The following is a 25,517-nucleotide window of genomic DNA, read 5'->3' as shown; positions in this document are numbered from 1 at the left end:
ACTGGCAATTAGTGAGGTTGAACACCTTTTCAGGCACTTATTAGCCATGGTATGTCTTTGGAAAAAATGTCTATTCACATCCTTTGTGCATTTTTAATTGGATTTTTTTTTTTTTTGCTATTAAGTTATATGAATTCCTTATATATTTTGGATATTAACTTCTTATGAGATACATGGTTTGCAAACGCACTCCTGAGGCCACAGGTTCTCACCAGGGGTGCACGACAGTGTAGGCCAGAGGTCCTACTGCAGGTGCAAAACTGGGGGAGCTAAGCTGCTCGTGAGCCCAGTGGTATAGGCCAGTGACAGGACACAGGGCCAGATCTGGGTTCACAAGCAACTTTCTGGGCCCTTGCTGTCAAAGTGCACTCTGGTGGCTAAAGGGTCTTGACACAGGTATGGATGTGGCATGGAAGCCAGTGATGGGAATCAAGCCAGCAGAGTGCAGGTGCATAGGTGGAGAGGCTAGTGCTGAGCATACCAATTGTGTTGAGGGTCTGTGTGGGTGGGGGTCTAGGTTGGCATCTTGCACTCAAGCAGCTACAGAGGTTCAGGCTGGCTGCCAGTGAGGATCATGAGCTCCAGTTGGACATGGACAAGAAGGACAAAGGAGGGAGCAGGTGGAGGGTTGGAGGGGGGCAACTCAGGTGATTGGCATCTGTGAATGTGAAAAACAGAAGGGTGAAAACTGGTGAAATCTGCAGGTCCTCAGCATCTGTGCTGGCCTTTGCTTTCTTCAGTGGTGAAAACTGCTGGGGTTTTCTGTAGAGCAGGTCACTGGGGACTGGAGTCACTTTCACTGATCAACTAGTACCAGTGGCCTCTACTCTTTTCTCTTGTTCCTAGCAATGTCTACAAGTCTAGCTTTGCAGGTCTTGCGGTGGAGTGAACCAAAGCCATCCTTTGTGTATTGTCCTAAAAGGCTGGGCTGGCTGCACAGTCACCACAGTGAAAGGAGCTCTTCCTAGCTGAGGTGTTACCTTTTCGTGCTGAGCAGTGCCGGTCTGGAGGATGGGATGCTGTAGGCAGAATGGGACTCTTGTTCCTTCCCTTTTGTGTAGTTATTCTCTGATTTATTATTCCACTGTGTTGCTGAAGTTTCCTCAGTGGACTTCTGAGCTTTCCCAGAACTGTTTTTGTTTGTGGATAGCTGTCTAATTATTGGTCTTTGTGGGGACCATCCTGACTGGGGTCTTCTTCACCACAGTCTTGGTGAAATTGCCACTCAAAAATTTCAAGAATTACAATTCCAATATTTAATGATGTAATAAATTTTGTAAAGATCAGATATTTAAATTTTTTTTTCAGATCTTCCATGGGCCTTGAGTGATGAATATAAGGATAATCCAGGTGAGACTGGAAACAGCATGCTCATAGGTATTCTCCACCATGGCTGTGGATTAGAATTACCTCTTATCACCCCACCCCAACATAGGGGAGCTTTTACATTTATCATAGCTTAAGGCCTCCCCTAGATTAAACATGTTTGGGATGAGTCTCAGAAAATAATTTGTTTTACAAATTCTCCAGTTGATTCTGTATGTACAATATTAGGTTTGAGAATCCTTGAGTTAGATCAAGGTGCATGCTGGTAATAGAGGAAGGAGTGGAGATAAGTAGAAAAATAGCCAGCATGGAGGCAGGCGCATAAGCACTGAAGTATCAGGTGAAGAAATGGAGGCCATACTGTAAGGAGCATAATTATAGCATAAAAGAAGAGTCAGTGAGGTTTCAATAGAGATTGGTAAGGTTTATAAAGACCAGCATGAGGGACAGCAGATCAAGAATATTAAAGGATTTGGTTCCTAAGTTTAAGCATGGAGAACCTTGGGAATTAAATAGTCATTGACAAAATTATGAAGGAGAGTCCTATTTCACAGGTGAAGTGGAAAAGCTTCCAAATAGTAGAAAAATCTAGGGTTCTGAAGCCTGGTAGATGGCTAATTATAGTGAAATAATTTATAAGAGATAATTTTAAAAGTCAGAGATTAGAAATCAGTCCTTTAAGCGTGGAATGAAGTTTTATTTGGAGTAAAGATGCCATTGATTTTGTAGAACTTTGAATAATTTGCTACATTAAAAACTAAAGCACTGAAATCAAACTGTGAAAAGCATCTGTATGAAGCCCATAGGGTCTTAAAATAGTCAATTTTAACAGAGGCAACTTAAAAGTGGAATATATTAGTTTTTCCATACATTTCTTTAAGATTTTGGAGGTGTAGCACTTCCAAAATCTTGCCCCTCTTTCAATATATTTAGTTCTTTATTCTTCGTTTGATTCAAATGACTGGAAAAGTCAGTGGGTATTATAAAATAATAATAAGGAGAAAATGGTAGAAAAATGATTAAGATGTGAGAACAAGTTTCCTGCAAGTGAACACATGGTCTTGTGACCTGTGAAGTTAAACCCTCTGTACCAGGGATCACCACATCTCATTGTGAGCCTTTTTAACTTAAACCACACTGCATGCCATCAGTGGATTTTGAAACTGTACAAACCGTAGCTGTTGATGAATAATAGCTTACCAAATGATGTTCAGCTTCTTCAGTTTGATGACTTTATTCTCCAGCCAATTGTCTTACAGTTAAAACAGTAAATATATCAATTTTATAGTTTGAAAAATAGAGAAAAAAATCAAACATTAGTCTACCACCCCAAGTTACTTTGATGTTTCTAATGACTCAATTTTCTGCGATTTTGGACGTAATTGAAACCATGCTCTACTAACAACGTTACTTCTTGCTATTTTCCATAGTGTTATTTTCTATCTTAGTGTTTTCATAATCAGCATTTTAATCACTATACAATATTCCATGTTTTGGCTCACCTATTACTGGGCATTTAAGTTCTTTACCTATTAAAACATTAACTCCTGGGGTGCCCGGGTGGCTCAGTCGGTTAAGCATCCTACTCTTGATTTTGGCTTAGGTCATGATCTCACAGTTTCATGAGGTCGACTCTGCATCAGGCTGTGTACTGATGTGGAGCCTGCTTGGGATTCTCTCTCTCTCTCTCTCTCTCTCTCTCTCTCTCTCTTTCTTTCCCCCCTCTCTCTTTACCCCTCCCCTGCTCACACAGTCTCTGTCTCTCTCAAAATAAATATATAAACTTAAAAAAATTAAAAAAACATTAACTCCTGAAATATATTTTTAAGATAGTTTATTTGTCAAATTGGCTAATATACAGTGTGTACAGTATGCTCTTGGGTTTTGGGGTAGATTCCCGTGGTTCATCGCTTACATACAACACCCAGTGCTCAGCCCAACAAGTGCCCTCCTCAATACTTATCACCCATTTTCCCCTCTCCCCCACCCCCCATCCGCCCTCAGTTTGTTCTCTGTATTTAAGAGTCTCATGGTTTGCCTCTCTCCCTCTCTTGTTTGGAACTAATTTTTTCTCCTTCCCTTTCCCCATGGTCTTCTATTAAGTTTCTCAAGATCCACATATGAGTGAAAACATATATCTGCCTTACTCTGACTGACTTATTTCACTCAGCATAATACCTTCCAGTTCCATCCATGTTGCTGCAAATGGCAGAATGATTTCATTCTTTCTCATTGCCAAGAAGTGTTCCATTGTATATATAAACCACATCTTCTTTATCCATTCATCAGTTGTGGACATTTAGGCCTTTCCATAATTTGGCTATTGTTGAAAGCACTGCTATAAACATTGGGGTACATGTACCCCTGTGAATCAGCACTCCTATTTACTTTGGATAAATTCCTAGTAGTGCTATTGCTGGGCCACAGGGTAGTTCTATGTTTAATTTTTTGAGGAACCTCCACACTGTTTTCCAGAGTGGCTGCACTAGTTTGCATTCCCACCAGCAGTGCAAGAGGGTTGCTTTTTCTCCACATCCTAGCCAGCATCTGTTGTTTCCTGAGTTGTTAATTTTATCCACTCTGACCAGCACAAAAACAGACACATAGACCAATGGAATAGAATACAGAACCCAGAATTGGACTCACAAATGTATGGCCAACTAATCTTTGACAAAGCAGGAAAGAGCATCCAGTGGAAAAAAGACAGTCTCTCTAGCAAATGGTGCTGGGAGAACTGGACAGAAACACCTAGAAGAATGAAACTAGACCACTTTCTTACACCATACACAAAAATAAACTCAAAATTGATGAAAGACCTAAATGTGGGACAGGAAACCATCAAAATTCTAGAGGAGAAAGCAGACAACAAACTCTTTGACATCAGCCACAGCAATTTCTTGCTCAACACATCTTCAAAGGCAAGGGAATTAATAGCAAAAATGAACTATTGAGACCTCATCAGGATAAAAAGCTTCTGTACTGCAAAGGAAACAATCAACAAAACTAAAAGGCAACCAATGGAATGGGAAAAGATATTTGCAAATGACATATCAGATAAAAGGTTAGTATCCAAAATCTATAAAGAACTTACCAAACTCAACACCCGAAAAACAAATAATCCAGTGAAGAAATGGGCAGAAGGCATGAATAGACACTTCACTAAAGAAGACATCCAGATGGCCAACAGACACCTGAAAAGATGCTCAACGTCACTCCTCATCAGGGAAATACAAATCAAAACCATACTGAGATACCTCCTTAAATATTTTTAAATTTTAATCTAGTGTTTATAATCAGGTAATATGTAAACACAAATCAACAACGATTTTTAAAAGCACTATAGTGACCCTTAGCAGATTTAATACATCTTTGATGTGTATTCATTAAATATATAAATACATAAAAAATAAAAGGACTGTGGTGAACATCATCTTCAGATCATTTTTAAAATACTACTTGCTATTAATATTTCAGGAGAGGCAGGGGGGTGGAGAGATGGAGAGAGACAAGAATGTGCACTATGACTTAAGAATCTGAAGCTCAGTTCTCATGAAAAATTCTAGACATTTGTACAGCTCCCTCTGTTTAGTATTTCTGGGTATCCCCAAGGAATAGCCTAGGTGAGTCCGCAAATCAACCAGGCTGTTGTATACTGTTGCAGAAACTCATAGCCTTTGAAACTGATGTGACCACAGCCACTGTCAATCACCTTCGGGCTAGCAGGACTAGAGGTCTGTTTTCTAGCTGACGGGTGATATAGGAATTTACAGTCAGTAAAACATGTTCTTGAAACTTATAGTGTCATGTCAGCTAGACAATATATTTTGAAATAAGAAGGATAATCTCTCTCCCTGTGTGTGAAGCTCAATTATTGAAAAGACCCCAAAGCCAGGTGGCTTGGGGTCTGAGATGCTACAGGTGTAGTTTCCACTGTAACTACAGCAATGTGAAGAAAAATTAATTATTGTTTAAGAGCTATAGCTAACCTGGCTCACAAAGCCAGACAGATTGCTTCAAGATAGATGTATTTTTCATAAACCTTGTTAACTCTTCTAGAATGCTGTCTTCTAATTATTATTTACATTTATAATGAATGTCTCTATTTGTGGAGCCTGACGGGAGGCTCTATCCCACCACCCTGGGATAGTGACCTGAGCTGAAATCAAGAGTCGGAGACTCAACTGACTGAGCCACCCAGGCGCCCCTGTCTTTCTATTTAATAAAAATAAATAGAAGGGATTGAAGATTGTAGTTTTGGTACAACACTGTTTTATGATCTTCACGAATTTCTGTAGTACTGAGAGAAATCATTTTATGTGATGGTATTTAACAATTAAGATCAATATTTGAGCTTATTTGATATACTGCATAAGCTTCTCACAGGAAATATGTTAGTCCAGATCCTCTTATAGGACTCTATATCACATGTTTACAGAATTTTCTTCACACCCTTGATGTTTTGAAAGACATTAGTAACTAACACAACTATCAAAAATAAACAACAACAAAAAGAAAAAAAATCTAGTAGTTGTGCTTATTGAAATAAAGATGCTTAATATTCTGGACACATAGGTCTTTGTCTATTGAATTTTTAAAAATGTATTCTTTTGAAGTTTCAAGCTTGAATACATTTTGAAAAATAGATATGTGGTTTTATACACATCTTTGGCTTTGCTTACCTATCAAATTTCCCCCACATTAAATTTGATGAAAATTGTGCATAGCTTTTGTATTGCTACTGCATACTCTTTCTAGAATGTACTTAAATGCCAAAAATAATTTTATAATACAGAGTAACAGAATTATTTGAAATAATGAAAGGAAAGGCAATTTTGAACTTGTGAAGTTAGTTTTTTCATTGTTTCCTGACACCAGAAGACAAACAATGACTGATTATGCTAACAGTGCCATCATCAATCAGAATTTCTTGAATTAGCTTTAATAAGTGAATAAGAATACTCAGACTAGGCACTGTTAATACAGAAAGGACTGCTTGTAATTTTGTTTGTTTCTTAATAGGATAAATTTCCATCTTCTCCTTAACCTTCTTGGTCTCATTATTTTGTAATTATTTTTGCCCTAAAATTATAATTGTTAAAGATAAAATTCAATATATTCTTGTCTTAAAAAATCACAATTTTCAAATTAATAGAGGAAAATTAATTCCTTCCAATTGAAAATAAAATAATATCTGTTTACTGTAGACACCCACTGGCTTAGGAAATAAACACAGCATTCATAAGGAACTTAAAACAGTTCAAAAGCTTGCAGAGGAGAATTTATGAATTTAAGATCAATGTAATAAATGCTACATTATACTATGAATATTGTGTTACAGAAGTGTAAATGTGGACTCAGTTTTTAAACTGGTAGTACAAAATGGAACTTTACAAGAAAAAAATAATGTGAGGTCGAAAACATGAGCAATTCTTTTGGAAGAAGAAATCTGTAATAAGGATAATTCCAGAAGGGAACAAAAACAATAAAAGAAATGGAAACCTGAGAACATATACAATTTGCAAAATGTGAATTAATTGGAATGATGAGGTTTTAACAGGTAAGGAGACAGTTGACTTAAATAGCAGGACCAAAAAGACAAAAGTGGGGCATTTTATAGACCTTATATACATACTAAAGTGTTTGGACATTATTGCATCATTAAGTTATTCTGTGGTGAATCACCAAATATTTTTGGAAATAGGGTGTGCTTTAGAAATACAGCTGTCATTGCCAGGTAGAAGGATTGGAGGATTTATACACTTACCGCTTTGAAAATAATATCTACATTGAGGTGCTAAAGACTTGTACAGTTTGGGGTAATGCTATCTGCTAAAATAAACACACCCTCTAATCTCAAAGGCTTAACAGTAAAGAGTATTTCCTTTTTACTCAAACTTCAATGCACCTAGGTCAAAAAGTAGACTTCTATATCATTATTCAAAGATTTTTTTGTAGCTATGTTCATTAAGAATATTGGCTTATAATTTTCTTTCTTGTTCTGCTCTTGTCTGACTTCGATGTCAGGATAATGCTGGTCTCATAAAATGAGTTTGAAAGTATTTCCTATTCTTCTATATTTTGGAAGAGATTGAGAAAGCTTGTCATCTTCTTTAAGTGTTTGGTAAAATTCACCAGTGAAACCACCTGGTCCCTGGATTTTCTTTCCTGTGAGATTTGGATTACTGATTCAATCTCTACTCAGTATTTGTTAAGATTTTTTATTTCTTCATGATTCAGTCTTGGTAGGTTGTATGTTTCTAGGAAGTCCACCTTGGAGTCTTTCCCACTGGAGAAATTGTGGTCCCAGGGGGTTCTCTGGGTGTGGTGACACCTGACTGGGTGTGGTGCTGTGCTGGCCCACGGGGAGAAGCAATGTATTCAAAGTGAAACTGTGTTTGTTCTACTTACAATGCGATTCCTTTCCATCTCTGGTCAAGGAAGTGTTTCCACCTCCCCTCTGACTTCTGGAATTTTCACAACGTTGTTTTATCTATAGGTAGCTATTAGTTGTGCTTCTTGTGAGGTGGATGGATGTTGAGAATAACCTAATGCACCATCTTGATGGTGTCACTTCCCACTCTGCTTATGATAAAATCAGTACACTGCAACAAAGTCTCATGAATTTTTCTAATAATTTAAGACATTTGATTTCATTAATTTGAGAAGCTGATGATAAAGACAGAAAAGTCTCCTTACAAATTGGAGAAATCAGAAAATGCTCTTTCACCAGAAGAACTTTTCCCACCTATACTGGGAATAAGAAAATAGATGTTTGGTTTTGTGTGTGTGTGTGTGTGTGTGTGTGTGTGTGTGTGTGTGTGTTTTGAGAGAGAGAGAGAGAGAGAGATGGAGGGAGTGGGGCAGAGGGAGGGAGAGAGAGAGATAGAGAGACAGAGAAAGAATATTAAGCAGACTCCATGCTCCAGGCGTGGAGCCTGATGGGGGCTCAATCCCACATCTCTAGGATCATGACCTGAGCCAAAATCAAAAGACAGAAACTCAACTTACTGAGTTGAGTAACCCAGGCGCCCCAGAAAGTAGATGATTTTAGAACCAGATAAAGGAATGACATTTTTCAAGGAAAAAAAGATTTGCTTGAAGAAAATCTTGGAAACATTCTTATTTATAGAAAAGAAAGAGAAGTAAAATTATTAAGAAGGGATAAACCAGGACTTACACACACACACACACACACACACACACACACACACCCTGCGTGCACGTGCACGCTCAAGACTGGTCAGTACCGCTAAATGAAGAGAGGTCAAGTAGATTTAATACTAAAGATATGACATAGGATTTGGTAATTAGTAAATAATTGTTGACAATTGAAACAAAATATTTACGAGGACAGTGTTCTTAGAAATCCTATTATGGGTTGATGATGTAGTAGGAGGTGAGAAAATAAAGGTGGTGATATCAATTATCAATATAACTGGTTTCCTTTCTGCCTGCACAATGCTTCTCCTACTGCTACTATGCACCTGAGTTCATACTGCTGTCTGCAACTCTACTCCATTACCATAGGGGTCTTTATAGCCTCTTCTTGTATCTAATCTGTAATCTCTCACACCCACATTGAGATACACAGCTCCCACCACCTATCATCCATTCACTGAATCATTCATTCGCAATATAGGTGTATAGCAGTATCAAAACTTTTAACATGTGCTCCTTTGGGAAACAATTTCATCAAGTAGAACACAGTGTTTATGTAGTTTCTTTTGCTTTTAGTCTTTCAGACTCCACTGGTTGCTGAAATAACTTAAATCAGGGCTTTTCCCTCTATCCTTTCTGTGAGATTATCTAATGCATTTGTAATACTGTTACATTGTTTTCTCATGGTCTGCATTCCATCCTGGAATTACCCTAAACTTGTGTGTGTGTTTGTGTGTGTGTGTGTATGTGTGTGTGTGTGTGTGTGTGTGTGTGTGTGTGTTGATTTCAGGCACTAAATTTCACTCATTGTGCTGGAAAGTTCCATGAGTTTTAAAAATTCCATTATTGATAACCATTAGTGTGTCCGTAGAATAGATTGCGTGCTAAGAGTGAGAGGTAAGTAGATTAGAGATAGGATTTGAGATGTGAAGGTGGTTTTCACAGTTTGGAATAGTCCCTATTTGGATAAGGAAGGGGGATTAACAAAGGAAGCTCAAAAAACAAACACCTGCTGAGTTGCTTCAGGGCTTATGTAAATCTGTAATCATAATGAGTATAATTACAGAGAGGGTGTGGTTTTCCATCCATGACTAGGAGAAAGAAAGAAGGTCAGATGGCTCAACAGCACTGCCAACGAGGGGTCAGCAGTAGAAGGTAAGGAGAGTAAATATATGTAGAGAAGTGGGGAGAAGGTCACTAAGATGATTAACCACGAGATCAGTCCAGGATGGCCTGGGAGGGAATAGCCAGTCTATTATATTCTAATAGACTAAGATGAGCTCAAGTGATTGGAGGTCAGAGATGAGATTAAGAGCAGGTCTGGCTGAGTGGTAGAGCTGAAAGTGTAAGAAACTGGTGGGATAAAGGCTAATTTCAAGAGTCAGGTATCAAGAAGGAAAAAAATCATATGCTAACATAATTCCGAGAAAAATAGAACATCCTAGCCTTTGTAACAATTGCATTTGGAGAACACAGAGTTGATTTATCATTCATTTTATTCTCATTGCAACAAAACTGTTAAGCCGAAAAGCTGTAAATCAACATCCCGAGTAGATTCGTTAGTGGCTGTGCAATTAATTAAAGCTAACTCAAATTATAAAAATTATCAGAGGTTAAAACTCATATTTAAACCCAGGCACTTAATTGAGGCATAGCTTATGGTCATGTATAAATCCTTCTGGGCTTTAATTTTTTTTTTTTTAATGTTTATTCATTTTTTTGAGAGACAGACTGAGAGTACGGTCAGGGGAGGGGCAGAGAGGGAAGGAGACACAGAGTCTGAAGCAGGCTCCAGGCTCTGAGCTGTCAGCACAGAGCCTGATGCGGAGCTCGAACTCGTGAACTGTGGGGTCATGACCTGAGCCGAAGTTGGCCGCTTAACTGACTGAGCCACCCAGGCGCCCCTAAATCCTTCTGGGCTTTAAATTTAGACAGACCCATCAGTATACCAGTCTCATTGACATGCTTATGTGTTTCAAATCTCAAGTCCACAGTGTATTCCCTCTGGTTCCTTGAATTATCCTGAGGAGTGTTAAGAAGGTTACAAAGAAAACATACTGGGGGCACCTGGGTGGCTCAGTCGGTTAAGTGTCCAACTTCAGCTCAGGTCATGATCTCGCAGTCCGTGAGTTCGAGCCTCGCGTTGGGCTCTGTGCTGACCTCTCAGAGCCTGGAGCCTGTTTCAGATTCTGTGTCTCCCTCTCTCTCTGACCCTCCCCCATTCATGCTCTGTCTCTCTCTGTCTCAAAAATAAATAAACGTTAAAAAAAAATTAAAAAAAAAAACAAAGAAACATACTAAATATGAGCAAAAGGAAATAAATTAGCTAGATATTTTCTAAACTTAAGATAATTGGATTATTACTTCTTGAAGATAAAAACATATATGCATAACTTCTTCCTAGAATCTCAAATTGAAAAACAGAAGAAGCCACTGAAAACGAACCTCTTCCAAAACTATGATTTATCAAATGTCCTACTGGGCTCCTTAAAAAATGTGTAAAATCACTATTTGTGGTTATAGTTGCAGTTATGTCTTAATATACATGAAATACTATTTATTTATTCCTATTAATTTAAGCACTTTGAATCAGTTACTCTTCTTTTTAAGAGAATACCTTCTTTGGCTTAAAATTATACTCTGCTGACATTTATTTTTGGATGATGATAATAAAAATGAGTCAGTAATAATTAAAAATAATGGTTATTTGGTTATATGTAAAACTGAGACACTGTAGACATTAATACATTCCAGTAGACATTACATTTTAAATAGCATTTTTTATAGGGTTTGCTTGCCCTGTAAAGATTTTTGTTCATTGTAATTCTTATCTTTGAAATCATCAAGGAGATATGAAATCTTAACAATGCCCTCATGATGCAATCTGAAGCTATTGGCAGAGCTATCTTCAAATACAGTTTCATAGAGTCAAAGGTTTTCCACTTAGATAATGGTTTCATAAACCACACCCAGTCTGAATATGGACTTTGCTTACTTGTCCTGTGTTTTCAGATTCTAGATTAATTTGTAAATATAGTGATCATGCTTACTGACAGGATTACAAGTTATCATAAAGTGTTTACCATCTGAAACCCATTAGTTGTGTTTCATGCAAGTGTGTTGCAATGGCAATGGTATTAGAGCCCAAATAATCAATTTGTGTTGCTGGTTTTAAGAGAGGAAGATTCTGTTTCTACTATTTTTCACAGTTTAAACAAGAATGGATGATTTTCTGTTATGATGTATGTCACTGAACTCAAGGCATTTGGTTCTAGACCAGCATTTTCACGGAAAGGAAAACATGTTGACGTAGAACTTGGAACAGCTACAATGAGTAACACAAGAGACAAGTTAAAAGGCCATGCAATAATGTCACCTGTCAGGGGAGGCTCTTTCTTGATGTTTTAGTTAAGCTCTTTAACTTCCATTTAGTTGAAAATTCTGCAGAACTTTCCTCTAATTTTATTTTACTTTTTTAATTTCAAGTTTTTATTTAAATTCTAGTTAGCATATATGGTAAAATTGGTTTCAGGTGTTGAATTTAGTGATTCATCACTTACATATAACACCCAGGACTCATCAGAACAAGTTTGCCTAATTTTATTTTTTTTTTAATTTTTTTTTCAACTTTTATTTATTTTTGGGACAGAGAGAGACAGAGCATGAACGGGGGAGGGGCAGAGAGAGAGGGAGACACAGAATCGGAAACAGGCTCCAGGCTCTGAGCCATCAGCCCAGAGCCTGACGCGGGGCTCGAACTCACGGACCGTGAGATCGTGACCTGGCTGAAGTCGGACGCTTAACCGACTGCGCCACCCAGGCGCCCCAAGTTTGCCTAATTTTAAAATGAAGGATTGTCTTGTAAGATACACTTGGTTTAAAAGACATAATTTAAGCAAATTTGAACAGCAAGTTCCATAAAAGAATCTCAGGCTTAGCGAGTGGGATTCAAGGTTACAGCCATCAACAAAACAGGTGTTTAGGCATACAGCCAACGTTGTTTACAGAACTGTTATTAGACTTGGGGACTTAGAAAGTCATTTGAATGACTGAAGAAAGCTGTAAACAGATTGTTTAAACCTTGAAAACTATAGATGTGGGAGAAACCAGTGGATTCAGGCTACAACTTTAGTGGACCATTGATGTTTTTCAAGTCTGAGGATTCAATTTAGTGGCTCAGTTTTGTGTAGCTAAGAAACGTTGGTCCAAAAAATGAGAGCAATGATAAAATAACCGTTCAGTTAATGATTGCCATTTATTGTGTATATAGAATATTCTAAAATAGAAAAATCATATTGTTTCCATCAGGAATTAAAACTCATTTCTTACTGGCATTCTCAACAGTTAGCTCTCAACTTTCTGGAATGAAAATTTCTTGAAACTAAATTTCATGAGTTTTCTTAGTGCTCAGCTCTAGGATAGTCATGCAGATCAGAAGAAAACAGGTTTTAGTTCAAAATCTGGGCTCAATGGGTTTGAAAATGGAAGGCAAAGAAGGGTACTAGGCAATGAGTTATAAGCCAGAGACTCTGTTTTATTTAAATTAGGTTCCCTAGAATATTTTTGAGCCCAGACTAGCGCCTCACCAGTCTTCAAACCCATTTAGCCCTTTGATGAAATCTATGTGTACACCTGTCATACAATGAAAGTGACTGCTCAGAACACTCTCCTTTTTCCCTCACTTTTTTTTTTAAAATTTTTTTTTTTTCAACGTTTATTTATTTTTGGGACAGAGAGAGACAGAGCATGAACGGGGGAGGGGCAGAGAGAGAGGGAGACACAGAATCGGAAACAGGCTCCAGGCTCTGAGCCATCAGCCCAGAGCCTGACGCGGGGCTCGAACTCACGGACCGCGAGATCGTGACCTGGCTGAAGTCGGACGCTTAACCGACTGCGCCACCCAGGCGCCCCTTTCCCTCACTTTTAAAACAAGAAAATTGAAACCTATCACGCGTATGTCATAAGACTGACATGGGAAACAAAAAAAAAAATGCAAAATCTCAAATATTTCTGCACCTGCTTTGTGTAATGCAATTTGCCAAATATTCTGGGATGTTCAAAGCTGGACAAAACACAAGTATTTTTCTGAAAAAGCCTTAGATATTGGATGGGCAGGAGAAATGGATATATGAATAAATGTAACTTAAGGTAGAAAATGATATGTGCTACAAAAGGTAGAAGTAAATTAGTATCATATTTCTCAGATAAAAATGTTATCCTTTTATAGAGTGTGAACAGAGTTTTCATATGTGAAGTTTTCTATGACCTTCAAATAACTATTATGTGGATATAAGGTGATTCAGAAGAAAATATACTGGGGAGCAAGTAATGAGAGCAACTGCTTTGTTTAACTGGACAGATCATGATTCAAGTATCCCTTCTCAATTTTACTAGTTGTGTAATCTCACATCAATTATTTTCCCTTCTCATTGGCAAAATGGAAATATAATAGCATCTTTAATTACATTTGTTTTGAAGAAAATGAGAAAATGCATATAAAGTTCCTGGTACTACTACTACTACTACTTATTATTATTATTATTATTTTCATTTCTTTAATTATACGGTTTGGCAAGTGTTATAGTTTCATCAATGTTTGAGTACTTACCTTGATGAAATATAGAATAACTAGTGTTGTTTTTCTTTTTATCTCAATTGGTGTACCCCTATCTAATGTGGAAGTTAGAGCAGTAAGTTTGATATTGTTGTCAAAGTATGTGACATTTCAACTCCAACAAGGATGATTGATGATAACTAATACATATGAGTAGCACTGTATATCACAGTGTATTTTACATGTATTGTCTGAATTAATCTTTATAATAACTAACAGGTAAATACCAATGTATCCCCATTTTACAGATGAGGATAAGAAAGTGAGTTCATGCTTCTGGATCCACTGAATGAATAATAGTTTTAAGAACAAGAAGTATAAAATTTACCTTGTCTTATGACACAGAAAGAAATTGTTAGGAAGATACAGAATTAGTAGGTATCATGTAGATTTATTACTCCCACCATTTTAAAGAGTATTACATCAGATATGTGCTGTTATTTCTATACACAAAACACTGTTTCTAGAACTGTTCCTAGCAGTAGAGAGGACGTAACAATTAAGTTTGCCTCAATCCAGTTATGAAGTCATGTATTTACATGAGTTACTATACATAATCCATAATAGAGATATAGGCAAAGTACTAAGTGACAGAAAGTAAGGGAAATCTGAATTCTACTCAGTGTTCATCATGGAGGTCTGAATGAAGAAGGATCATATTTAAGCCGGGCCTTGGATAACTGGAACTTTGTGAAGAAGATCCTATACAGAGGGAATAAAAGAAACAAAAGTATGAAATATTAATGAAATGGTTACTATGCGGCTATACTTGCAAATAGGAAAGATGGTGGAGACTTTTGGAGACCTTGCTAAATCTGAGACTGTTCTACAGGCAATTGTGATAGAAGAAAAGGACATTTCTGCCTCTGGATGACTGTGACACCCTAAATATAAGTTTTCTTTATGTTACATAGTGGTGACTCTGGTGGAGTTATGAATGACAGGAGAAAAAAAGATTATGAGAAGCATTTCAGGCACTATTTCACAAATTAACATGAGAGGTGATGAGCTACTGGTCTGGGAAAATGGCTAGGGAATTAAAAAGATGTAATGGAGTCAACAGAACTCGATAGAACTAAATTTAGGGAGGGATGGAGCATTCGATTCTACGGTGACACTGGCAATTTTAAAACCATATAGTTTGGAGGAAAATGGTGAAATAAGGAATGTATGATGAGGTATGAGTTGGATAAAATTGGGTGAGGATAACAATGATGACAGGGTAATATTTATTCTATTAAAAATATATGTCTGTAAATTATTATATAAAGCATTAAAAATTTTTACAAATAAAGTATTATGTAAAGCATACTTATGCATTTTTATCTGTATAAATCAGGAAAGATAAATGCAAGAAATTGTAAAATAAGGTAGATGGTCTTGAATGAGATAGGAAGTATTCTAAGATCAAGAAAGAGTGATCAGCGTTACTGGGCATATGAAACCAGATAAAAAATTGTCTAACACCATATTGATAAGCAATAAATTAGCTAGAAGTTGTAACTGGACCCTGCTTACTGAGAAATAATACTCTTAATTATGAGATGCGAGGCATAGTAAAATAAATGGTAAACTGGTGTGAGACATTTAATAACAAGGACTTGATGAAAATAGAAGGCAAAAAAGGGTACTAGGCAATGAGTTTTAAGCCAAAGACTCTGTTTCATTTAAATTAGGCTCCCTAGAATATTTTTGAGTTCAGGCTAGTGACTTACCTGGTAATGGAATGACTTGGAATATAAGGATTCAAGGTGGAGTAAAATAAAAGCAGCTCCTGACTCTTATTTTCCAACTATTGTTAAGAATATGGCTGGCTGCATATGAGGCAACTACTAGAAAATAACCAGTCCAGAATTAATTAATCATGAATAATGTAAATAATATGCTAATGACAGGTGCCTGGCGCAGGTTTTTTTTGTGCATTAAAGTCATCATCTTATGTAGTCATTATAAAAACCTTAGAAGGTAAGTATAGATCAATGTACTGATGGAACAGCCATGCAATTACACTCATCACATCCTCAGCCAATACAGGAGAACATAAAATTCAGAAAATAAAAATGTGAAAATGAAAGTCTGAGACTTTACAATTCTTGACGTAGAGCTTATATATGGAGTCATAATGTTAACCACAGAGATAACAGTGAGAAGAAAATAGGCCTGGAGGCAGAGCTTTGAGACATCTTTAATTTTTCTGAAGCTTTTGGGAAACATTGCAGGCAACAATTAGATTTTTACCCTTAAATGTAAGTGGTCTGTGGGGATGACAAGTCAGAGTTGTTCATCCACCATTGACAAAAAATTTGAATTATATAAACATTAACTTTATAGTTCTGCAGTTCTTTTCTTTAATGTTTTGTGTGTTGTTGTTTTTTTTTTTTTTTTTTTTTGAGAGAGAAAGAGAACAAGTGAGGGAGGGGAGACAGAGAACACAAAGCAGGTTCCACTAGGTCAGTGCAGAGCCTGACATGGGGCTCGAACTGACAAACCATGAGATCATGACCTGAGCCAAAATCAAGAGTCACTTAACTGACTGAACCACCCTCATGCCCCTCATTCTGAAGTTCTTGATGAGATGTTATGACCATGCCAACTTCAGCAACTTTCTTGACAACTTCATGCATGACATCAAGTTTGGTTAGATAATGTGGTCATCTGAAGGGGAAGCAAGAGACTAAGAAAGCTGCAGAAAGGTTCAAGGAGAACTGGAGGGGATGAGCATCTCAAAGCCAGGGAAGAGCGTTTAAAGAAGGAAGTAATAATATGTTTCAAATGTTACAAAGCGGCCAAAAAGACTGAGAATTGAGATGAGATTTTTTTGGACCTCAAAGAGTAACTTCTACAGAGCAGTGGCAGATGAAGCCAACAAACAATGGATGGAAGACGGAATGACCCAGAGAATCATCAGGAACTACAGACAATGTGTGCCTACCTGTGGCTTTTTATAAACTTTTTATAAAACTTCTTAAGAGGACTGAATCTTATCTATCCTTAAATAGGAAGAACAGAGACATCGCTCACAGATCTAGAGTTCCTAAGATCAAGACAGGAAAGAAAAAAAAAAAAAAAGACCAGGGAACTGTAACTCTCTCATCCGCATCTAATACTTTGGCAAATGTGTCTGACATCTGGCTCAATGTAAGAGTTGGCATCATTCTCTTTGACTAGGAGGAAAAGTTGAAGAAATGATTACTAAGGAGTCCTCCATCGCTTTGCATACTCAAAATATCTTCTCTACCATCATTTACCACCCTAAAAGGGAATGCTTATCTATTTACTTAACATTTGTGTCTTCTTCACAGGTGCTGCTAAAGGAGAAGGAAGTTAAAGACAACAGAAACACAAAATGTTAACACTCCACAAAATAGAAGAATATTTAGAAGGGCTAGGAAGAGTTTTCTAAGTTCAGGAAAGGTTACAATATTCTACAGTTGTACCACAGCTAGGCAAGCATTAACATCCCCACTGTTACCATATAATTAAATACAAGATGACTAGGGGACAGTCTGAGGTGAGCAGGCATATATTCCACTTGGCTGACTTTCCAGCTGAGCAAATGTTTCTCTTGGATTGAACACAGACCTTCATTTATTTTCATTGTGAATCATTTTCCTGGAAGTCACTGTTGCATAAATGGTGCTTCCCTGACTCCTGATTAACTGAGACAACCAGAATCAGTAAGTGTGCAAAGAGCTCAACAGTCAAGTTTCTTTTCCAAGATATTTCTTTATCAATTTTCTCATTCTGGACTGTGAAATGGTCTTTCTGTGAGGATCTCCAGGCAGTAGTCATGGAATTAATCCTGATAATGCTTGAGGACTGTGTTCATTGCTCACATAACTATACTCTAGACCTCCCTAGAATGTGGTGGGAAGCCGTCATCCACCCTGAGATCTGACAGCTTGTGTTTTCCCTCCACTCTTCCCACCCAATGGCAGAACCTGGACAGATGCCAAAGAACTTCTAGAGATATGTAGAAAACAATTTAAAAACAGCTACAAAAACTTGGGGACCAGATGGAGATATTTGTATGACCAAAAAAAAAAAAAAGTATTTTATTATGAAAGTTTCAATTAAAATACCATTTCCTGTAAAAAATATGGGGGGAAAACAAAACAAAAAATCTAAAATGTTGACTGCTCACCTCTGAGATATATTATTCAGGGCAACTGCTATTTTTCCCTTTTTGTAAGCATTGGTAATATCTAGAATTTCCAGAGCTATCAAGAATTTGACTATAATTTTTTAAAGCATCTTAAAAACCAACTTTACATAGGAAGTTATAAACATAAGCAGATTAACATAATCACGGATTATCACTGGATGATCATTTGGATCATGGAATATTGGGTCTGAAAGAAGCAATCTTATTATGGCACAGATGAGAAAAAAATGACTGAAGGGAAAATGACTTGTCCTTTGACAAATATTCACATTACTCAAGGTAAGTGTGTACCTCTTACCTTAAAGGTGAACCTCATCTTAGAAATATCTCTATTCTGACTGAGTTCAAGCCTGAGTTACACTGTGAGAGCCAAATACTGACCTAGAATCAGTCCATGACCTAAGAATCACTTAAATATTTACCAGTGTGTGACACATAATTGGTGGCCCATGCCTATCATACAGTCGGTGCTGGATAGATGAATGAATGATAATAAAAGTTGTTCAAAGACAGGCTCATTATAGTATGGTATGGTATGATATAGTATGGTATAGTATTACTATTATTATATATTATAGTATATATTATTATTGTATATTGTATAGTATTACATTATATTATAGTAAACTGGTAAGGAGGGACATCAGTTTGGAAACTGAGGACCATGTGCTTTCTTTTCTCTGCTGCCTGGGATAAATTATGTTAGCTCAAAATGGTAAAAATTAAAAAAAAAACAATAACAAATAAAGGAAAAATAATCACCAGTCGTAAATAAAAGAGACTGCTACCCAGTTAGTAATTATGTCAAGCAAATAAAGCTGTCCAGTTGTGCTCTAGCTTCATTTGACCTATTTAGAAAAAAAAATTAAAGAAGAAAAAAGAAGCAGAATGAAGGAATATATTATCCTAACAGAGACAGTTCTAGCTCTGAATCTACATCTAATTCTGTTTTTTACCAAGTATCCAACATAAATTCTCCCTCTCAGCATATTGGAGGGTGAAAACACATGCTAATACCAATAAATTGGATATGTTTGGGAAATTTATGTGTGCATTATATAAAAAAATATTTGCATATAGCCCCAGATGGAGGAGTCAACAGAGCATGAACCTTGGTTGCCAGGATAACAATGTACACATTACACTGGGAGATGAAATTTGTGTGTGAGACAATTCAATGGCTGATTACAAGAGTGACACATTCTGGGATGATGTGCCTTTAAATTCAGCAGTAAACATGGATATGGGACTCCTGCTGTTTGCCAGCACACGTTTCCACATGTCTGGCTTATTCCCAAGCACAGCTTCCTAGAGCATTCAAGGTGTGTTTTATTTACTGATTATCCATCAGCTATAAAAGAATAAAATCCCCACAAGGTATTTATAGAGTACAGTTTTAAGCACCCTGTGGTCTGTGTGGCATGAATGATAATGGCAGGAGCAAAGTGGAAAAATTGTTAAGAACCAGCAGGCTACGTAAAGGTGCTAAATACGTGCTAGGTTCTAGCTATGTAACCTTGGCAATTGATTGATTGATTGATTGATTGATTTCACAGCAGTTACATAAGTTCTTTAAACTGTACAGTAGACATGATAATACTATTTATTTCATAAACATCTGTGAGGATTTAGTAAGATATGTACACAAAGAAATCACTATAACATCTAGCAAACGGTCAAGTGTGCAATAATTGTTATTTTCAATCCTTTTCTAAGAACTGACATTTTAAGATCTGAGATGTGTCTTAAACTGAGTCTGCATTTTCAAAATGTGATATTAGGTGTTCCCTTGATAGTGAATGTCACTGGCATTTAAAATAGGAGAGACGGGGCAGATCATTTGTGATGAAACTGATTGTCCAGAAGGCTGAGTGGGACTCATGACATAAATCGTGAGCATGCACGATCTATAGGAGCAGCACGGCCAAAAGTCAGTTGAAAGAGAGTCTGAGACTTTTCAGAAACATTTCTGAAGAAAAGATCCCGAGGAGAGGATTTGGGCCCAGTTTTAAAACCATTGGGTCAGAAAATGCTTTTTTTGTTTGTTTTTCTTCCCTGAATGTACTCAGGTCTTTCATTTAATGTTGTCCTTGGCCCAGCCCCCACCCATTCAATCACATTGATCCCCTCGGTAAAATGAATACTAGAAGTCAAAAGGGAAGGGGCCACATTATATAAAACTCTGCAAAATTCCTAAACACAAACTGCACTGCTTATGCACCTCCTCTCTGTAAATAGAGCCATTATAAAAGGAAGAGAGACATAGTCCTGTCCTTTTGTCACTGATTCTGTGCGTCCCTGATATCTGAAAGGCATCCACATATTAGTAGTATGGCCACTCCCCTTGGAAGTTATGGGAGACCATGGTACCTGCAGGGCAGAGGTGGATGGGAATGGGAGAGGCAATAGCAATGCCCAGTAGGAGTGCTGAGAGTATCAGGCACAGAGTGAGCCTTCGATAAACATTTGTTTAATGGCTTCATGTTCCCTGTACTGGGTTGAATTGTGTCACCCCCCAAAAGATACGTTTAAGTCCTAAGCCGTGGTAACCGTGAATGTGATCTTACTTAGAAACAGGGTCTTTGCCAAAGCAATGAAGTTAAAGTGAGGTTATACGGGGGTTGGGTGTACCTTAATCCAATGAGATGTCTTTGTTAGAAGGAGGAGATCTATACGCAAACATCCATAAAAGAAGAATGACGCATGACTATAGAGGCAGAAACTGGAGCAATGCATCTACAAGCCAGGGGCTGCCAAGGATTGACAGCATCCACCCGAAGGTAGGCGTAGCTGGCATGGAAGGATTCTCTGTAGAGCCTTTGGAGAGAGCCGAGGGCTGCCAACACCTTCGTTTCAGACTTCAAGCCTACAGTGTAGAAGAGAATACATTTCTGTTTTTTCAAAGCACTTGGTTTGCAGTACTTTGTAGCAGCCACCCCAGGAAATTAACGCAATCCCCAAAGAAAAGGTATCGTCCAAATACCTAGCAAAGTCTATGGGGCTTAGTGAGGAGTTCAGACACCTACTAGGTGGATCTATAGTGCCTGGTAAAATGGCAATAAGAGAGCAGTGCTTAGCAGAATCTATAAAGTCTCTCTGTTATTGCTGGGTGAGGGTTGGTCACACTGTTTACAATGCACTTGCAAAGATAACCTTCGAGGGGCTGCCGGTAGATTTTGAATAAAAAGGGCAACAGAGGGGACATTGTAGGGAGCTAGAGTTGATGAGCAGGTAAAGACAAAATCCATCTCCCCACGGCCTCAGTCTCAGCTCCAAGATGGGGAGGTCCTGGGGAAAAGTAGGCCACAACAATATGGAACAGTTTCTACCTGATTATGTGAAGAACTACATCCGGCTGTCTTTTACTGCATTTGGATCTCTTCGAGCTGTAAATGTTTTAGGGTCACTTATTACCCAGAAATGTGCTTTTTGCTAGAATGATTATGCCAACCGTTGCACTTAAAAGGCTCTTGATCACTGAACACAGTGAAAAGTAATTCGGAAATGCTGACTCTAGAGAAATGTTTTGATAACAGAAGCTGCCGAGTTGAGCCAGAATGAAAGCATTTCTTAACCTCAAATTGAAAATATTTAAAAAAGCATGGTAAAAAACAGTAATAATAAGCCTTAAAAAGCCGATGATAAACCTACACCAGAAGTAACGATTAAATGAATTTTGACTAAACAAGATCCATAAAGCACCTATCACAAGGCCCGGGTCCATTATAGGTAATAGAATGGTTGATAAGCATAGGAGTATGATAAATGTTAATGGTGAATTGCAGGTATATTTTTTTCTTCTTAAAATTGTCTTTCTATGATTGAGTGATTTGTAGTAGATACTTAGTCAGCTAAGGCCGAAAGCATTACAAAGATGTCAAGATAGCCTTGGTAGGTGGTTAGAAAGGTTCCATAGGAAGGGGTTGAAATGCAAACAGCTACTGTACCCACTCTGTACATTCCAGTGCTTTTCTTGGGGGGAGGGGCAGATATACTGGTCGGAAGATAGCTGTGGCTTCAACAATAACAACAAGTTTTAGAGTATATTAAAACTAACATTAGAATTTCATTGCTTCCACGAACCAGGGCCAGCTCTCTGTCTGTTACTAATGTTGATTTAACCAAATGTATGCCACTAGAAACCCACTGGCATACAGAAGTTAGTAATGTGGGGCTGTAAATTAGAGCTGTATACTGTAGGTATGGAGGTCTGCCTTTGATCAGTACACGTGCGGTTTTTCAGGTCAGATGGTAGAGCAGGCATTTAGTTGGTGTCATGGAGTCCTTCAAACGATGAACATTAGGGTCCTCAGTGGTTTACAGAGCACGTGGCAAGGGGAGACTCTAAGTATCTAACGTGTAGAGAGACAAACAGGCACACGTTCAGTTTTGAAAAGATTCAGAAGAAGGTAGTATCTACTTACCTAAATGTCCAGAAAAGTGTTTCTTTCTGTCCCTAGAGAAGATTGAGAAGCACGAAGGATCCCAATTCTGTTGCTGTAACAGAGTGCCCTAGACTGAATGGCTTCAACACCAACTTGTTTTCTCACAGATCTGAAGGCTGGCAGTCTGAGATCAAAGTGCTAGCCGAATCTAATTTAGTTCCCGGTGAGAGCACTCTTCCTGGGCTCATATATAAATGAGGAGAGAGAGAGAGAGAGAGAGAGAGAGAAGTCGGGAGAGAGAGAGAGACAGAGAGAGGCTGATTTTAAGGAATTAGCTCATGTAGTTATGGAGGCTAGCAAGCCCAAAATCTACTAGGCAGGCCTGCAGGTAGCCTGAAGATTCAGGGAAGACCTCCTGGTGTAGCTAGGATCCTAAGGCAGTTTGGAGGCAGAATTCTCTCTTCCTTGGGGGAACTCAGTCTGTTTCCCCTTATGGCCTGTAACTGATTAGAAGAGGCCCACTCACTTAATGGAGAGTAATCTGCTTTACTCAGAATTGACTGATTTAAATGTTAATCTCATCTAAAATATCTTCACAGCAATATCCAGACTGGTGTTAGACCGAATATCTGAGTGCCATGGCTTAGCCGAGTTGACCCATGAAATAACCATTACATCCACGTATCCTTGAACCGCATGAGGGTAGAGATTATGACTGCATTGTCCATTAGTCTATCTCTAGAATCCAGACACTAGAACAGGTATACAGCATATAGTAAAAGCCTCAGTATTTCTTGAAAGATTAGCTTCTTTTGAAGATTAAAGATATATTATCCACAATCCAGAATATTACATAATACAAATCAGTAGTAATGGCAAGCTAAAACAAAGACAGGGCCTATTTAAAGGCAAGGGCTATTTGCATGCAGCCTTTCTGTCCCATGTTACATGGAGATAATACTGTGTCTACAAATGAGTCATCCATCAATGAGGAAGGATAGTCAGAGGAAGGATAGTCAGAGGGTGCCCTCTATCTTTGATCGGAGCAAAGGCCAAGTTGCAAGTCTACTTAGATATTCTCCAAATTAAATAAAACTAGGTTAACAATTCATTTATGGTGCATGAAAAAAATCAGAGGCCTCGTCCCCTACAGGGTTTTTACTTTATCTCAGTGATCTTGACTCATACTGTTTCTCATGCTGCCAAATATACTGATCTGTAGGCATTGTATGACAGACTTTCAAGGTCATGGACACAGGTAGATATTTGGGCTGAGATTTAAACACTTCACATTTCTGCTTCATCATTGCGCTATACACAAACAAAATGTTTTCTTAGAAAACAAGTTGGAAATTCATGTCAGCCTTTATTTAGATGTAATTCATAGTAAGCATTGCTAACACAGACACAATTTTTCTCTTTGACCTGATTTCTAACCTTGTTTTGTCCTGGGTTCCATGACCTTTCTATAAACGATGGTAGTGAATCATCTCTATCTGTTTTGAGAAAATAGGGTTCTGGTGTACTCTGTTTTCTGACACACGATTTGAGGTTAAGTGGAAATCGCTTTTTTTTTTTTTTTCTTTATAGCTCATTCCTACTCCTTCTGTATCATTTCAGGAGGTTTTCCACAATGTACTTCTTAATGCTGAGCTTTCCCTTTGGTGTCTTTCTCTGCAAAGTGCTAGAGACAGCATGAGCTACTGTGCAGACAGGTAGGCTTACACACCATCAAAGAAAACCTGTTTCCAGCTTTGGATCCTGTCTCCTTTCCTCTGTCTTTTTTCTTTTTGGCTACCACTAATCTTATTTTGTTGATTTTATATAAAAATACCCATATTGTTGTTTCTAAATACAAAAATCATATCCATCTAAAAAGAAACATATTACTCTGAAAAGTATAAAGTAAAATTCACTTCAAATCTCACTTTGCTGGATAATATTTGGATAACTATAATGAAGACAGGCAGATCTCTCTCTCTCTCTCTCTCTCTCTCTCTCTCTCTCGTATGTGGAAACGTGTGTGCACATCTGTGTATACACATGTGGTGTTGCATATCTTCATTGTGTCTCCCCAGATGCCTGCCCTCCCCTTCAATAGGCTTCCTTAGCCTCTGGCTTCCAATTGCATTGGGCCAATCAGAAGCTCCAGAAGGAAGTCAGAAGGAGGAATGGGAGGGGCGCCTGGGTGGCTCAGTTGGTTAAGCGTCCAACTTCGGCTCAGGTCATGATCTCATGGGTCGTGGGTTTGAGCCCCGCATCGGGCTCTGTGCTGACAGCGCGGAGCCTGGAGCCTGCTTGGGATTCTGTGTCTCCCTCTCTCTCTGCCCCTCCCCTGCTCATGCTGCCTCTCTCTGTCTCTCAAAAAAAATAAATAAATAAATAAATAAATGTAAAAAAAAAAAAAAAAAGAAAGAAAAAAGGAATGGGAGTGAAGACTGAGGATTTATTTCTTTAGTCTCCTCCCTGTTGTCTTGCCTGTAGTAGGCTGTGGTCCTCTATAGATCCTCGCTCAAGACAGACATTTCTACAAGTCTCTGAACTACTAGATTTTGGTAACAGCTGCCTGCTGCCCACTGCTTATCATCAAGCCTAGGGGTTGTAAGGTATTAGTTGAAACCAACCCAGGGTATGCACTATTCCTTGGGTCCCTACACCATGTTAATTCCTTAAAAACATCTTTTTATGAAACACTCCTTCTTTGAATGTGCCATCTGTTTCCTGTCTTTTTGGATAACTCCCACCTATATAGTGCGCATCTCCATACTTACACACACACACACACACACACACACACACACACACACCCCTTACTTTACTAAAATGGAATGGTCCATGCTGCTCAAACATTTTTTATTATGTACCATAT

General features: G+C 38.0%; 1 long non-coding RNA gene across 3 annotated transcripts in view; it reads left to right on the top strand.

The window, feature by feature from the left end:
- Positions 1-25,517, top strand: part of LOC147574257 (uncharacterized) — a 177,914-nt gene that overhangs the window by 131,830 nt on the left and 20,567 nt on the right. The window contains exon 7 of one of the 3 annotated variants that reach the window (XR_015243723.1): positions 1,309-1,350. The exons of the other annotated variants lie outside the window; for them this stretch is intronic. This is a non-coding gene — a long non-coding RNA (uncharacterized LOC147574257). The remainder of the gene's footprint in view (positions 1-1,308; positions 1,351-25,517) is intronic. 3 annotated transcript variants of the gene reach the window in all.

Source organism: Puma concolor, chromosome E1 (genome assembly GCF_028749965.1).
Source record: "Puma concolor isolate L17-30 chromosome E1, mPumCon1.1.hap2, whole genome shotgun sequence".
Lineage (NCBI taxonomy): Eukaryota > Metazoa > Chordata > Mammalia > Carnivora > Felidae > Puma > Puma concolor.
This window is presented reverse-complemented; position numbering and strand designations above follow the sequence as displayed.